At 31.1% G+C, this 14,144-nt stretch overlaps 1 non-coding gene across 1 annotated transcript; it reads right to left on the bottom strand.

Moving 5' to 3' along the window:
- Nucleotides 1–597: 597 nt before the first annotated feature.
- Nucleotides 598–670, bottom strand: TRNAA-AGC (transfer RNA alanine (anticodon AGC)). The gene has a single exon. It is a non-coding gene; the product is annotated as a tRNA-Ala (tRNA).
- Between the last annotated feature and the right edge of the window lie 13,474 nt (nt 671–14,144).

A 14,144-nucleotide genomic window follows, 5' to 3' on the forward strand; every position in this document is an offset into this window, starting at 1 on the left:
TTCTACTTCAAAACGTGGGTTGGAGTTGGTTAAAGCTGTTAAAAAAAATTAAACAGCAAGCATGCACATTTTTCTTGCTACTAAGACAAATTTGTTGGAAGCAAGGTCCTCCACTTCTCCCATCTTGCTGAGAATTTTATGGAATTTCTTCGGCTTTTGAGGAACCATGATTTCACTTCAAAACATGGGTTGGAGTTAGTTAAAGCTATTGAAAACAAAATCATTTCCGAACATGCATGTTTTTTCGCAAACATGTGTACAAATGTTAGTAAAATACATGCTTCACCTTTAATACAACTCCATTTTGTTTTCATGAATACTCCATGAACTCGTAAAAACATAAAGAACCAAGATTCTATCATAAACCAACAGAATTCTGATGATTTGTACTCCAAAAGATCATTTTTCCAAAGAAAACATCGACTTTTTAAATTGACTCCTTCAACCCCTAAAAAAATATCTTTATAAATGTTAGTTTAACTTAATATTTTTAGGGATAAATAAATATATTTATTTCTCAAAATAAATAAGGAGATTATACTTATTATTTATTTGAGTTATTTATTTTCTCTTTCATTTTTTTATCTATAAAAATAATGGAGATGCGGGGTATCGATCCCCGTACCTCTCGCATGCTAAGCGAGCGCTCTACCATCTGAGCTACATCCCCTCTTTCATTTCTTTTTCATTTAGCCTTTTATATTTTTAATTATTTTTATCTTTTTAATTTTTAAAATTATTATGCCCCAACAGTAATACAAAAAGACATAAAAAGACAAAATTAAAAATTCTAAAACAACATCTATTTGAAATCGGAGGGAATATTTATTGTATTTATTAGTGTTTGTAATTTGTTATTACTGATAATCCATAAATATTAGCTGCTTTTTTTATAAAATAGATAAATACTGTTGTTTTTTACTTTAAAAAAGTACTAGAAGATACCCTCGCTTTGCTTCGGAAAAAATTAATTAAATAATATAATGGGAATAAATAAATAAATTTTGTAATATATTTTTTTATGAATATTACCTAATAAAATAAAGAATATATTTTTTTGAATATTTGTAATATATTTGAAGTGTATAATTATTTTTTACATCAAATACGTCATTATAACGTCAGCATACCGTCATAATTCTATCCTAATATATGTACGTATCAAAAACGACGTCGTACAAAAAGATGGTTCATATTCAACCCTAAAAATTGCACACTATATAATATCACTTATACAGATTTAACTCCACACCGCTGCTAAACCAACTGCATATCCACTATCTTTCTGTCTCTCTTCATCCACACCAAAGAATGGCAAATCCAAAAGAGCGTGAATCCATGGACGAAATCCCTTACCTCATAATCACAGAGATATTACTGCTTGTCATCCTCCTCATATTATTTGCCTTTTTCCTTCCTGAGATCGTCCTAGGTCCTCACTAACCAAGAGAAGTATATGTTTAGCAATAAAATTGTCATTTGATTATGAGTTGAAATTAGAAGTTTTGTTGTAATTTCAGTAACTGTATCGTAAAGATGTACTAGAGAAATTCAAATGTTTGATGAACTGAAGGTAATAAAGAACCAATTAGATTGTAATTTTGCCCGTAAATTCTAAAAACATATGGATATGGCGTTTTATCTATATTATTATCTACTTTGGGACTTATAGAAGTGACTGAAAATACTGAACTGTGAAGCCATATATTATCCATGAATTTATTATACGTTGCATTAACTTCATTCTTTTAAAGAGTTCAAGATAAGCTAAAGGATTTGAAAAAGGAGGTAATCTAATAAACATCTTTTAATAAATAAATTCAGGTACAATTCATAAATAATCGTAAAGAAACAATTAGGAAAGATAGTTGAGAAGTGGCTGCAACTTCAATTGCTCTGTAAAACAAATTAAATAGTTATGATGAAAATAAACCAAAAATGTAATTGGAAAAGATATTTAAAAAAACTAGCCTCAATAATCGTTTTTGATCTATTGTTTACTTCTTTTTTTGATGAAGTTGATGTCACCCTGAGAAAACATATTAATATCAAAAGTGTGATTCACAAAACAAAATTAACTATTACTTATGTACTTACTCATTACGCTTTCTTTTGTTTTGAATCTCTGTTGATGATTGATGAATATCTGGTTGGTTTTCAACAATTGGTAACTTTCGTTTTGCTACTGGAGACCAAGAACATTGAGATATGGGTGACTTCAAATGAGTAGAAGGTGTTGAATTTGGACTTGGAACTTCTTTTTTAGGTGTTACCAGAGTGTCCTTAAAAATATAAATTACTTTAAATGATATGTTGGATGGATCATCAACTAAATGACTATCTTGAATCTGAAATACAGTTTCGACACCGTAAATATTTGTCATTATAGGTGGAACCTCATATCTTTCTTTAAAATTATTTGCAAGAGTAGTTGCAGGAATGCCAATTAAATCTGCTGCAATATGCCAAAAAACTACAAATGTGCTTGAACCTGTAGCATCTTCAACAACCAATTTCACTCTATACCTGTAATATTTGTTATAGAATAAGCAACAATAATTTTAGTAGGAAATAATTTAAATATGTATGAATAGTATTAAGAATTCAAAATTTTACCATGGCAGTGGTAGATCATCAATGAATCTGCAATTTTTACATCAGTTGAGATGTTTCTATCCATGGTAATGAAAATTCCAAAACTTTCAATCATTGTTTCTAACCTGATCCTAGCTTGAAATATTCTTTATTCTTATCTTACCATCACAAATCAATTTAAATGGTCAACTTAAACATTAAAGATATCTATTTAATTAAAAAAAGTAGTAGATAATAGAACAGATTAAGGTATCTTAAAAAACATGATAGAAGAAGTTGAGCAAACCTCCATAACTGTAAGGGAAAAAGACTAAATCCCTAAGGGGAACATGTAAAGAAGAAAAACAGAAGGCAAGAGAGGGACCCAAAACAGGGGAAAAAATAACACTACAGTAGTAGGAGAGGAAAACTTACTGTTGCAAGGAAGGAAGCGATCGGGAAATGATGTCTAGTAAACTAAAGCTTTCGGCATCGAATCAGCGTTACAGCTTAAACAAGAGGGTTAATCGATTCTGAAACAAATAAATTAAGATGCATATGAACTTCAAAAAGTGCAAAATAATAAAAAACCAAAGCACCAGATTTGCAAGTTGCAAGAAAAAATCAAAACCTTCAATTCTCTTCCCTACTAACTAAAATGAGAAATTTCCATAATTCATAACCTGATTGACTAAATTCCCCAAACATGTCACCCAAATCCAAAAGCATGAACACATGTTACTTTTATTATCCATCACATGATTTTACAAATATAAATAAAACTTTCATCATATTTTCCAGTAGCCTCCTTGTAATTTAAGCATATTTTAATACAAATTTAGCATGTAACACATAAATGCTTCAATTTGACTCTTAGAAAAGAACCAAATAGCTCATAGATCTGTGTATTTCAACCTTTGAAATGATTCTAGTTTTACTGTTTATAAGAAAAGACATGCTAAATATCATTAATCAAAAAATTAAATAAACATATTTGGAAAAAAAAGTGAAAAGCAATGAAAATGAGAGCTACATAAAACCATACCTGAACCGTACGTAGATACATGTTCTTGGAGTCGCAGAAAAGGATTGAAGGTGGGCTTGAATCTGAAAATCGAAGGATCATAATACATAAGCATTTGAAGGATTAAGAGTGTAATGATGTGGATTTAAATGATAGCAACTGCCTAAACAAAAGGGTTCATCGAAAATCATATACGAAGCCCGCCGATAGAGATGGAAAGATAACTCCCGAACCTAAAAACCACTGGAAAAAATAACAATAACTGTAATTGAAGGAGAAAACTTACTGTTGAGAGGAAAGAAGTGATCTGATAATGATGCCTGATACAACAACGAATTTAACATCGATTTGGAGCCGCTTTTTCAACCTATTTATTTGTAAAATCTTATGAAAAGACATGGGAAAGTAATCTGGAACCGAAGAAGCTAGAAGATTAAATCATGTGTTTCGGCTGCAAAAAGGGGAAAAGAGATATGAGAGAACCGACAGTTTATGGAGCGAAGAAGATAGAGAAGCTACTGGAAAATGATAGGGAATGAGTGGAGTAAAAAGCATGCAACCCTACCAAGGTCCAATTTACTGAAAGGGACTTTAAAAACGATATCGTTTTAGATAAATGAGGAGCAGTTCTTCAAAAACTCTAGGGGAAGCATACAGAATCAATTAGAAAACTTGCTAAAAAGACAATAAAACCATTTGATGATGGAGAAGATTATAAGGGCTCAATTGGAAAATTTAGAAAAAGATGCCCAAAAGACAATAAAACCGGCTAAATAGAAAGCAGGGTGAGGATTGTAAGAGTTCAATTGGAAAAAATTGATAAAAATGTTCTAATTTCACGATTGAGAACATTCAACTTTAAAATATTAAATAGATTTCAATAATTATTGTTTAAAGTAACAAAACACATGACCATCAACCATAATACTAAAGATGTGAATTTCATGTTTCAACTAAAAATTACTTCTTTAACAAAACTATCACCATTCCTGCCTGAAAATCCAAATGTAATATAATTACACTATATGCCTGTTTGGTTCTCTATTTTTTTTAGCTCATTTTCATGTTCTGCTCAAAATAGTTGATTAGGATTGATAAAAAAAAGCTATTTGTAGAGATTTTATCACCAATTTTAGAAGGAAAATCAACTAACATTATTTTGAGTTCATGAAGAGCTCTAAATGTAGTAAAATAAACAATTTCTTCTTTTATAACACTAGAGAAATATGTTGAAGCATCATTATAAGCTAAACAATTCCAAAAAGTTCATCCACATAATGATGAGTACATAGAACATCACAAGAAAGAAAATTAGATGGAAAACAATCAAATAAGAAAAATCTTACTCACCAACTATACTAGAATAAACATTTACCAGCAGAGAACAACCATAATAAACATGAATTGGTCATGCTAAGGTATAAATCAGATAAAAGATCCAATTCAAAAGGTTGACTTTGGTAAAGAGGAAAATCAAAATCATTGCAAATAACAAAACATTGAGAACAATTTAAGAACTTCTTACCACGTAAATAAAGTAATAAAATAAATTGTAATATCAGAAGAGAACTAACCATAATATAAGTCGGGTTTCCTATCTCCGTCTTATAAACAGATAAAAATGCTTAATTAAAATGCAAAGAAAATGAATTAAGAGAAATTTATAAAAAAAACCCACCATATACTATGAAGCACAAACTCGGGTGCAGATGTGGGTGCGGCAAACGATATTTTTAAAAAATATAAAATACAGGTGTGGTGGGACATGAATAATTTCTATATATAAAAACATAAATAGTATTTAAAATAATGATTAATCACAAATAAGTCGCAACCTCATCAAAGCTATTATAAGGCTTTGCTCCTCCTTTGAGTTCGTAGAGTTCAGACACATTTTTAGAGAGCAGAATCGTGTTGCTGATCGCTTGGCGGCGGCGGGCCATGAAGGGACGTTAGGCGTTACTACCCTTCCTGTTTCCCCTAGTTTCATCTCTCATCTTCTCTTAGAAGATAGGATTGGGGTTAGCTTCCCTAGGCTAATTCCTGGGTAGTTTGTTGTTATTCGTTTTTCTTTTCCTTTTCTACCAAAAAAAAAAATTAATCACAAATAAGTAATTTTACAAAAACAATTACTTAACACCAACCAAAACAAGTAAGTATTGTTAAAACCCAATAACCAAACATACTGCGTATTTAAATAGCAACCGCAAAACAATTCCACTAAAAGCCAATATCCAAAACAATTCCACTAAAATGAAAAATAATTACTAAAACACCAATCAAAATTACTGCATATTTAAATAGAAACTGAAAAACCAAAAGAAACAAAAGAGTAACATTTTTTAATTTAAAAAAAGAGTTGATTTGGGTATGGATCCACCACAAGAAATATGACCTTTTATGACGAGTTTTTTTTCTACGAATATAATTTCGTCATCAATAATCAATTAACCATGACAAAAATTTATCTTTTGTCGCTGTTTTTACTTTCTTATGACAATTTTTAAGAGTGTCTTTATTGATATACCAATTCGTTACTATTAGATATATTTTATGACAATATGTTAAATATCGTAACCTATAGTTTTCAAGGAAAAATTCAGCAGAATAAATTTGGAGGGAACAAAATTTCTTGACGAAATAATGATAATTGGTGACAAATTTATTGTCATGGTAAGAAATGCTTTTTTGTCACACTTTTTATTGATGATAGCTAAATTCAAACAAACGGTGACAAATAAAATTTCATTATTGATTATTATCTTTTTGTGATATTATTTAAATATTGTCATGTATTTGGATATTATTGTGACGATATATCAATAGTCATCACCATAATATTTACGGATAAATTTTAATAATTTCAAATTTGTGAAAAAATTATTTTATTGAAAAATTATTTTTAATAAATGACGATTCTGTTTTTCATCATTGCAGATAATATGCTAATGACGATTGTAATATGTCATAACTAAATGAAAGAATGTGATAAAATATATAATGTCATTTATTATTATTTTGTTGTGAAATTATTTATTTATTTTAATCTATTTAACATTTTTTTGTGACTATAAGATAAATGATCATAAAATAATATTTACTGATGACTATGCATACTGTTTTAGAATATAATTTTTATGTTAATTCTTGCTCATCATTAATAATAGAGTGAAATAATGATTAATAAAAATGTGTCATTAGCTTTCTAAACTTACTTAAAGTGTCGTTATTAAGTCCCTAAACCTATAAAAACACTATAAAGGTGTAAAAAAAATAAGTTTTTTAATGATTAATCAGGAATTAGGACTTTATTTTTGAAGTTTTAAGTTTTTTTAAAGGTCTAGACAAATTGAAATGTATACGACTTTAAACATGTTCAAAGATAAATGTATCACTATAAACAAATTCAAGAGACTAATAGACCACTTTAAAAAAAATGAGGTGACAAATAGATTATTTTAAACAAATTAAAGAGACAAAAAAACATTTTATTAATTAGAGGGTTAATTGAACTTTTAGAGTGAGTTCAAAGAGTCTTGATATATTAAACCTTTAAAAGATTTTATTTAGGATAGAGATAAATTTGCATTTCCGTGAAAACCTTAAACTTAAATTTGAAACTTATCTCTTTCAACAAACATCATGCCATAAAATAACTATCTTTGCACGTTCTTGTTGCACCCCTTCCCTTCATAACGCATCATCTTCCTTCTCTGTTTTTTTTCTCTCTCAAATAAAATTTCATTTCTCTTTTTCATCTCGATTCTCCTAACCATCTGCATTCAAACTTTTGGGGTTTCCTCGGTCAGTCGGTTTCCATCCATCAGTTTTTCTATTCTGGTTAGCTTAAGCCCGATCTAAAGAGAATGCTGTTAAATCAGTATTTACTTTCCACCGCTAAGATATGTGCGTTCTTCCATTTTTCCCTCTTTTTCTTGTCAATTATTTTCCTTAGGTTCAGGTTATTTTTCTGTGTTATTTCTTTATAGGGTAAACGAGATAGAATTCGAGAAGGGTAAAATAGATTTAGCCAAGCTTCAACAAATGAATATGTATTTCTTAGCCTTTCTGGTTTTAAATTTTCTACTTTCTAGTCTTTTGGTTAAAAAACTCAAAGAATATTAAGCCTTATGGAGAAGTGAATTCCATATGAATACAATCAGTTTGCACATTTTTCACGTATGCTTGCAAAGGAAAAATAATCACGTACAATTGAGATTATGCAATAGTAAGCAACATATAACGAATGATTTGGTCTTGAAATCAAATTTTTAGTTTCCAAAACAAATTAAATATGTTTAATAGTAGATAATTTATAAGCAAAAAGAAGATAATTTATAACTTTTCCTGGTCTCTATCTATTTTCTGCAACTTCGATACTGCTTTCATATATTTTTATTTCTCAATTTCTTGATTGCTTGCAACTGTGATTTTTTTATTTGCTTTTGCTACATTTAATTTGTGAAGTCCTGAAATTATTTGTTTGCTACATTTTCAATTTCAGGGATACATCTAGCCTTTCTTATGTTCTGAAATCCAAAACTGAAGAATATAAAGCTTACATATATGAAATAGAGGTTATTTCACTGTTCATTATTGTGGAGCCTTTTGCAATCACTGAATTTGGTTTATATTCATTGGGTTTGTTTCCCGTCAATTGGACAATTATATGATGTCATCCAAACTGAATACCAACATCTCTTACAAAAAGTTCCAAAGAGAGATGTCTAGCTATAATATCACTTTTTGCGCATTCTATCATCAACTTGTCTGTTTAGGAAAAACAACCCATGTATTACAATTCAACACATACATATATAATATCAGTTTTCATGGTTCGAATGCTTAATGTTTTTCTGATTCTGTTTTCAAGTTTTCATTATTATTTCAAATTGCATTTTGCATCTGATTTTACACTTGAATAGATTTTATGGGGTTCAATTAATATTTTTGAAATTTCTCACCAGGGCTCCCAAAGGCGAGGCGAGGAAGGAGCGATCCATAACTCCTTACATGAGGTGCCTTTGAATGATGGGTTGCTAAAGTGTAGAAGAGCGTGCTTTTACTTTTCTCACATTTTTATGACTATGGATACCAATTTAGTAATTTAAATTAGTATTGGTTGTGATGTTATCTGATGGCAAAATACTCTATATGGAAATTACATTTGCAAGTTTTTCCACTCATTAGTTTATCTTCACTATGTTTTTTGGGATAATCCATTTTGTCGGCAAATTATTTGTCTAATGATTCATTGTAATGTCACATTATATATTGAATAAATGGCAATAAAATTTTGTTATTATAAGATAGTTTTCCATGATGATTTTTATCTCTAATAAAATGCACCTTTAATGATTGTATGTTTGTCACTAATTAATATGGTTTAGTGACAAATTAAATGTTAAAGTGACAATAAATATGATAATTATGTAATAAAAATTCACAATTTCTTTTGGATATATAGATTCGTCACCTTAATTCTAAATTTAGATGACAAAATTATATTTTGTCAGTTTAATATTTACATTTCATGACAAAATTTAACCTTACATGACAAAAATTGCAACAGTTGCAACGTCAGCAAAAAAAAATATATCGATATTTGTCACCTTAACTATAATTTTTTATGACAATATTTTTTGACATCATCTAAATGTTTATTATTAATAACGAAATGAAGTCTATATGACGAAATATTTACAATAATAATGACAAAATAAGTGTCACGAAAAGAAAACAATATAGTGAGACCTGTTCCTTTTTGTCATATAAAATTAAATTATTTATGACAAAAGGAAAATTTGTCATATATACATAATACCACGCTCCTGCCGTGACGATCACTGTCACGACAAAATTTTGTCACCTATTATGTATTGTGACGAAAAATCATGTTTTCGTGACAATTTTTATGCGTCATAAAAGACCTAATTTCTTGTAGTGATCGCATTAGAGAAAGAAAGAGTAGCAGTCGGAACCGCTATCAAGGGAAAAAAGGAATCCATCGCACCTTATGAATCTCACATTGAAGAAGGAGAGACTAGAAAGAAGTTAGGTTTGGTATGAATTGCAAACCAGTTTGGAATGATTGCAGATCGATTGTAACTGATAAACACAAAAACTCGAATTAAAACCTAGAGGATACAATGTAGAAACAAAAACTTCACCAAAACTCGTTTGTACCTGCATTATTAAGATAAAAGTCGAATCACAATTGAGAACTATAAGTAACAGTCAAAGATGAAATGAATTATGGGATGAATTCATTTGAGTTCTTTTCATTGACCTTAAATAATATTCAAACATCAAAGTAATTTAACATTTAATGAATTCACAAGATCCAACAATATTACCAATTTATAAGAATACAAACTATAAAATATAGGAGAAATTATTTTACCTTGTGAATAGTTTAATCCCTTTGTTGTGGACATAGTCTACAAGTGCTTTGATAATAGATGAAAACATGAAATTCTTGGGCACCAAATTACCCTGAAATTTGAATTAGTTAGTGTTACAAATGCCAGACAAATTTAAAAAAGAACAAACAATTATATCTTTTTAGCTTATTTGTATGACTAATGCAATAAATGAGAAGAAATCTACAAGTTAAAGAGAAAAGATATCATGGTTTTTATTTATTTATTTTGATAGAAATTGGGACGAGACAGAACTTGGGTGGGGTGAGCACCCATGGCCCAAGAACTGTCAAACCCTCAATATATAAATAAAAGAATAAAAGTGAGTGTTTGAACAAGAGAAGAACAAGGAGAACAAACAAAAGAAGGGGAAGGAGAAAAGATAGGAAAAGTCAAGAAAAACGCAATTGTGAAATACTACAAATGTCATCATTGATAAACCTGTGGCAAAAAGCAGGAGCCGAAGGTCACCAATTGATCACAAAGGATTTATTTTTGTTAATATAGGTATAACCAAGTTTGTGACAAAAACAAAGGTTCATACCATCTCCTATCTCCATTAATCTAGCTATAGAATTGTTTGGAATAATTACAAATATTTCTTAGTAGCAAAGCAGACAAACATGATAGAAATTTCCACCATGTTTGATTTGATTGGAAGGGCGGAAGAAAGAATGAAGTCCCTTAAGGTAGAATGTAAACAAATAGGAATTGCTATGGAAACTAAGGATCTTCTAAGATTGGCAACCCAGCTTCAAGTAAGCGAGGGACAAAGGGTATAGATTTGAATCTAGTAAGACATCACGATTAGCCTTGCCTCAGCTTTGACTCTTGATGGTTTTATGCTCACAAGACGAGGAAGAGAGTTCATTCACTTCTATGCTTAAGGGCTTTGTTAGAAGCGAAGGAAATACTTGTTGTTTGGAAGGGAAAAAGCTACTTATCTTAGGCCTTAGTTCCCCGAGACTCACTTCACTAGCTAAACTATTCTTCTGCCAATGCCTTTTCTTTTGTTGTGCCAATGTATGGAAAGATCTAGCTCATTCAGAAATGTGCATAAACCCTGAAGTAAAATTAAATAGGTCCATTATACCAAGGGATGGAGTGAAAAGCCGGTTAAATGGTTGATGCTTTCATGGCTAAAGAATCTCTCTTAGCTAGGGCTAGCCCTCTTTACTCCTTAGTTTAAGAAAGCTTTATTATTGATGAATGAATTCAAATAGTTGCCTATTTAGTATATTACTGTAACTAGGCAAAGGAGAACTCGGGCATTTATTCCTTCAATGGCTCCTACTCTATCTTATTGGTCCCCCTTAATCTCTCCATCATTGAAATAACCAAAAGAATAGGTAATAAAGTCTTTGGGATCGAAAGAGAAATTTTGCTTTGGTTTCGAGGAATTGTTGAGCGAGGCTAACTTTAGGTTTTCCCTTTTCTTCTTTGATTTCACTCTTGTTGAGGCTTCTCTCTTAGTAATTCCATTTCATTAGTAATTACATTGATGAACATCTTCAAAGAAGGTTAGATCCTGTTTCATCTAATTAGGACAAGGAATGATTAATGAAACACAAATAAAATCAATAGAGAAACATACTGTCAAAATTACCAATCATTAGAGAAAAGTTACCAAGATAAACAAAACTTTTCATAGAAGAAATATGGGAAGAAATAGAAATGTATTATAAAGGGGAAAGGAAAAACATTGAAACTTTCAAAACTTGCATCAATGTATTATAATGCCACTAAAATCACCCACAAGGGAAAATGTATTTACCAAAACATCTGAAAGTGCAAAATTAAGAGACATTAATTGGCAATTTATATGTGTTCAAAGAACAATACATAAAAAAAGAGAAAGGTGTCAAAAAAGTGAACCCAAAAGCATGAAAGGAGAATGTAAGAATAAGAAATGTGAATCCATATCAATTTGGCATCCACCAACAGCACAAAGAAACTTACCTTTTTGTAATTTGAAAGACACAAAAGCAAGAAAGCATTCACTAGCTTTTTCAGTGAGGTTAATCCATAGAATATATATTTTCCAATCAACATTAAATAGTCAACACATAACAAAGTTTCATATAAATTAGTTATCTAAGAATGAAAACCAAATTACCTCAGTAGCATGATAATAGCAGTACGTGTGTCCTTGCAAGAGCCAAATGGGGGACCTGAATAAAGGTCCCTCAACAGTGTTCCCTTCATTGATCCGAAAAAGTTTGGATCTAAATGATAAACAAGGATGACAATATAATAAGTGTGAGGTCGATAAGCTCAAAACCAAACCCCTGAAACCAAGCAATACAATCAATAGAAAACAACCAAAGCAAAATAAACAACATCACCTATAACAACAATCACAACCTGTTGGTCCCTTATAACGTAACAAGTTAGTTCCAAAGGGGGGTTAGGAACTATTTAAAATTTTGTACGTTGAGGCTGACTTCTTTTACTTTGAAAAGGAATTACACAGCGCGCTGAGTGAACTCAAGACACTAGCTTAGTCAACTGGTGACTAAGTCAGCTTCTTTCTTTGAGTCAGGAGATAGCACTTAAGTCTATTCCTGAACTCAGATACTCAATGCACACAACTCAGCGTGACCTCTTTACTTGGTCAGTTTTGGTTAAGCAAGCAATATATATTAAAGGAGTTTAAGCTTAGAACGATGTTACTCAGCAGATTTATCCAGGTTCGGCCTCTACGCCTACGTCCTGTCCCCGGAACACGTTCCGAGCTTTCGAATTCTCCACTGAGCTATTTAACGGTAGAGCATCAAACCTTTTACAACAAGAAGCTGAGTATAACAAGAGTACCTTCCTCTATACCTCTACTCACTCCTATTCTATTGATGAGTACTATAACCGAGTACTCAGCCTCTCCTTTCTAATTCTAGAAATGATAATAAGTTTGTCCTAAACAACAATTGCTAAGACACTTTAGATGATTGAAAATCACTCTAGACTTTTACACAATAATTTGGAAGTTGGTGTAAGTATTTGCTTTGCTTTTTCTCACAGATTCTTCGAGTAGAAATTTGGTCAGCGTAATGGCTTGTTGAAGATCTGCATCGAATGAAGCAACTGAAAGGCCTATTTATAGTGACACTTGAGGTATCGGTTATTTCAAATTTCGAAATAACCGTTGGAGGGAAACGGCTTGATGTCGTTGTCACTCAGTACACGCTCAGTGCTGTTGGCCAATCAGATTATTGTATCTTCTGTCTTCGGTCAGTGCTGAGCAGCTTTCAGACAGGCAGAATGTTTCGCCTTTTATGGCAAAGTCTTTCAGAGAGCTTTCTGTGTCTTCTGAACTTTACCCATGTTGGGGTTTTGTGTCCTATAGTCAATTGTTACAGGATACAAACTTATTGTAAATGAATTGTTCTTTATATCATTTGTTTTAATGAGATATATGTTTTATAACTATATAAAGGCAATCCCTTTTAAGCACTAAATAAAGTCTAATAAAAGGAAATCCGTAAGTTTGTTTAAAGTGATTATAAAGTGTTCATACAAGCATGAAGTGAGACAAAACTTTATAATAAACTAATAAACTTAAAACCACCCCAAGTCGAGTGATATGTTTAGGATTGATATATCGCTGTTGAGACTTGTATGTAACAATGTCTTCTGTCCGACAGAAAGTTGATCTCACAAGCTTCATATATATAGATATCTGGACAGTTACATAGATCCGGTGAAACGTTGTTCATTAGGATTGGGGATCCGACTTGAGATAACAGGATGGGTAGATTCATCATTGTCAACTGTTCATCTCATTGGTATTAATAGGTATAACTAATCCTCAGACTCAAAGGAATGTTAATTGGTCATCCTGAATTACTGAATGTGAGACTTTGATCCTGTGGTCCCACGATCCTTAACAGAGATGACTCTGGGGTGTGAACTGCAAAGGTTAGGTGTCACAGGAAGTAATTTCAGGGTAGTTATACATTGGATTGAGCATTTATCACTCCCGATTAATGGGAGATACATCCAAGGATCGCTTGTGGAAGACTTGACTCTAAACCCTTGCAAGGTGATAGCTTAAGAGTAGAAATACAGATTTCACTTAACCTATTTTTTGAGTTGACTCGGCCAATAACAAGTAAAACGAACGTCTC

The sequence above is a fragment of the Euphorbia lathyris genome, chromosome 1, assembly GCF_963576675.1.
Source record: "Euphorbia lathyris chromosome 1, ddEupLath1.1, whole genome shotgun sequence".
NCBI classification, from domain to species: domain Eukaryota; kingdom Viridiplantae; phylum Streptophyta; class Magnoliopsida; order Malpighiales; family Euphorbiaceae; genus Euphorbia; species Euphorbia lathyris.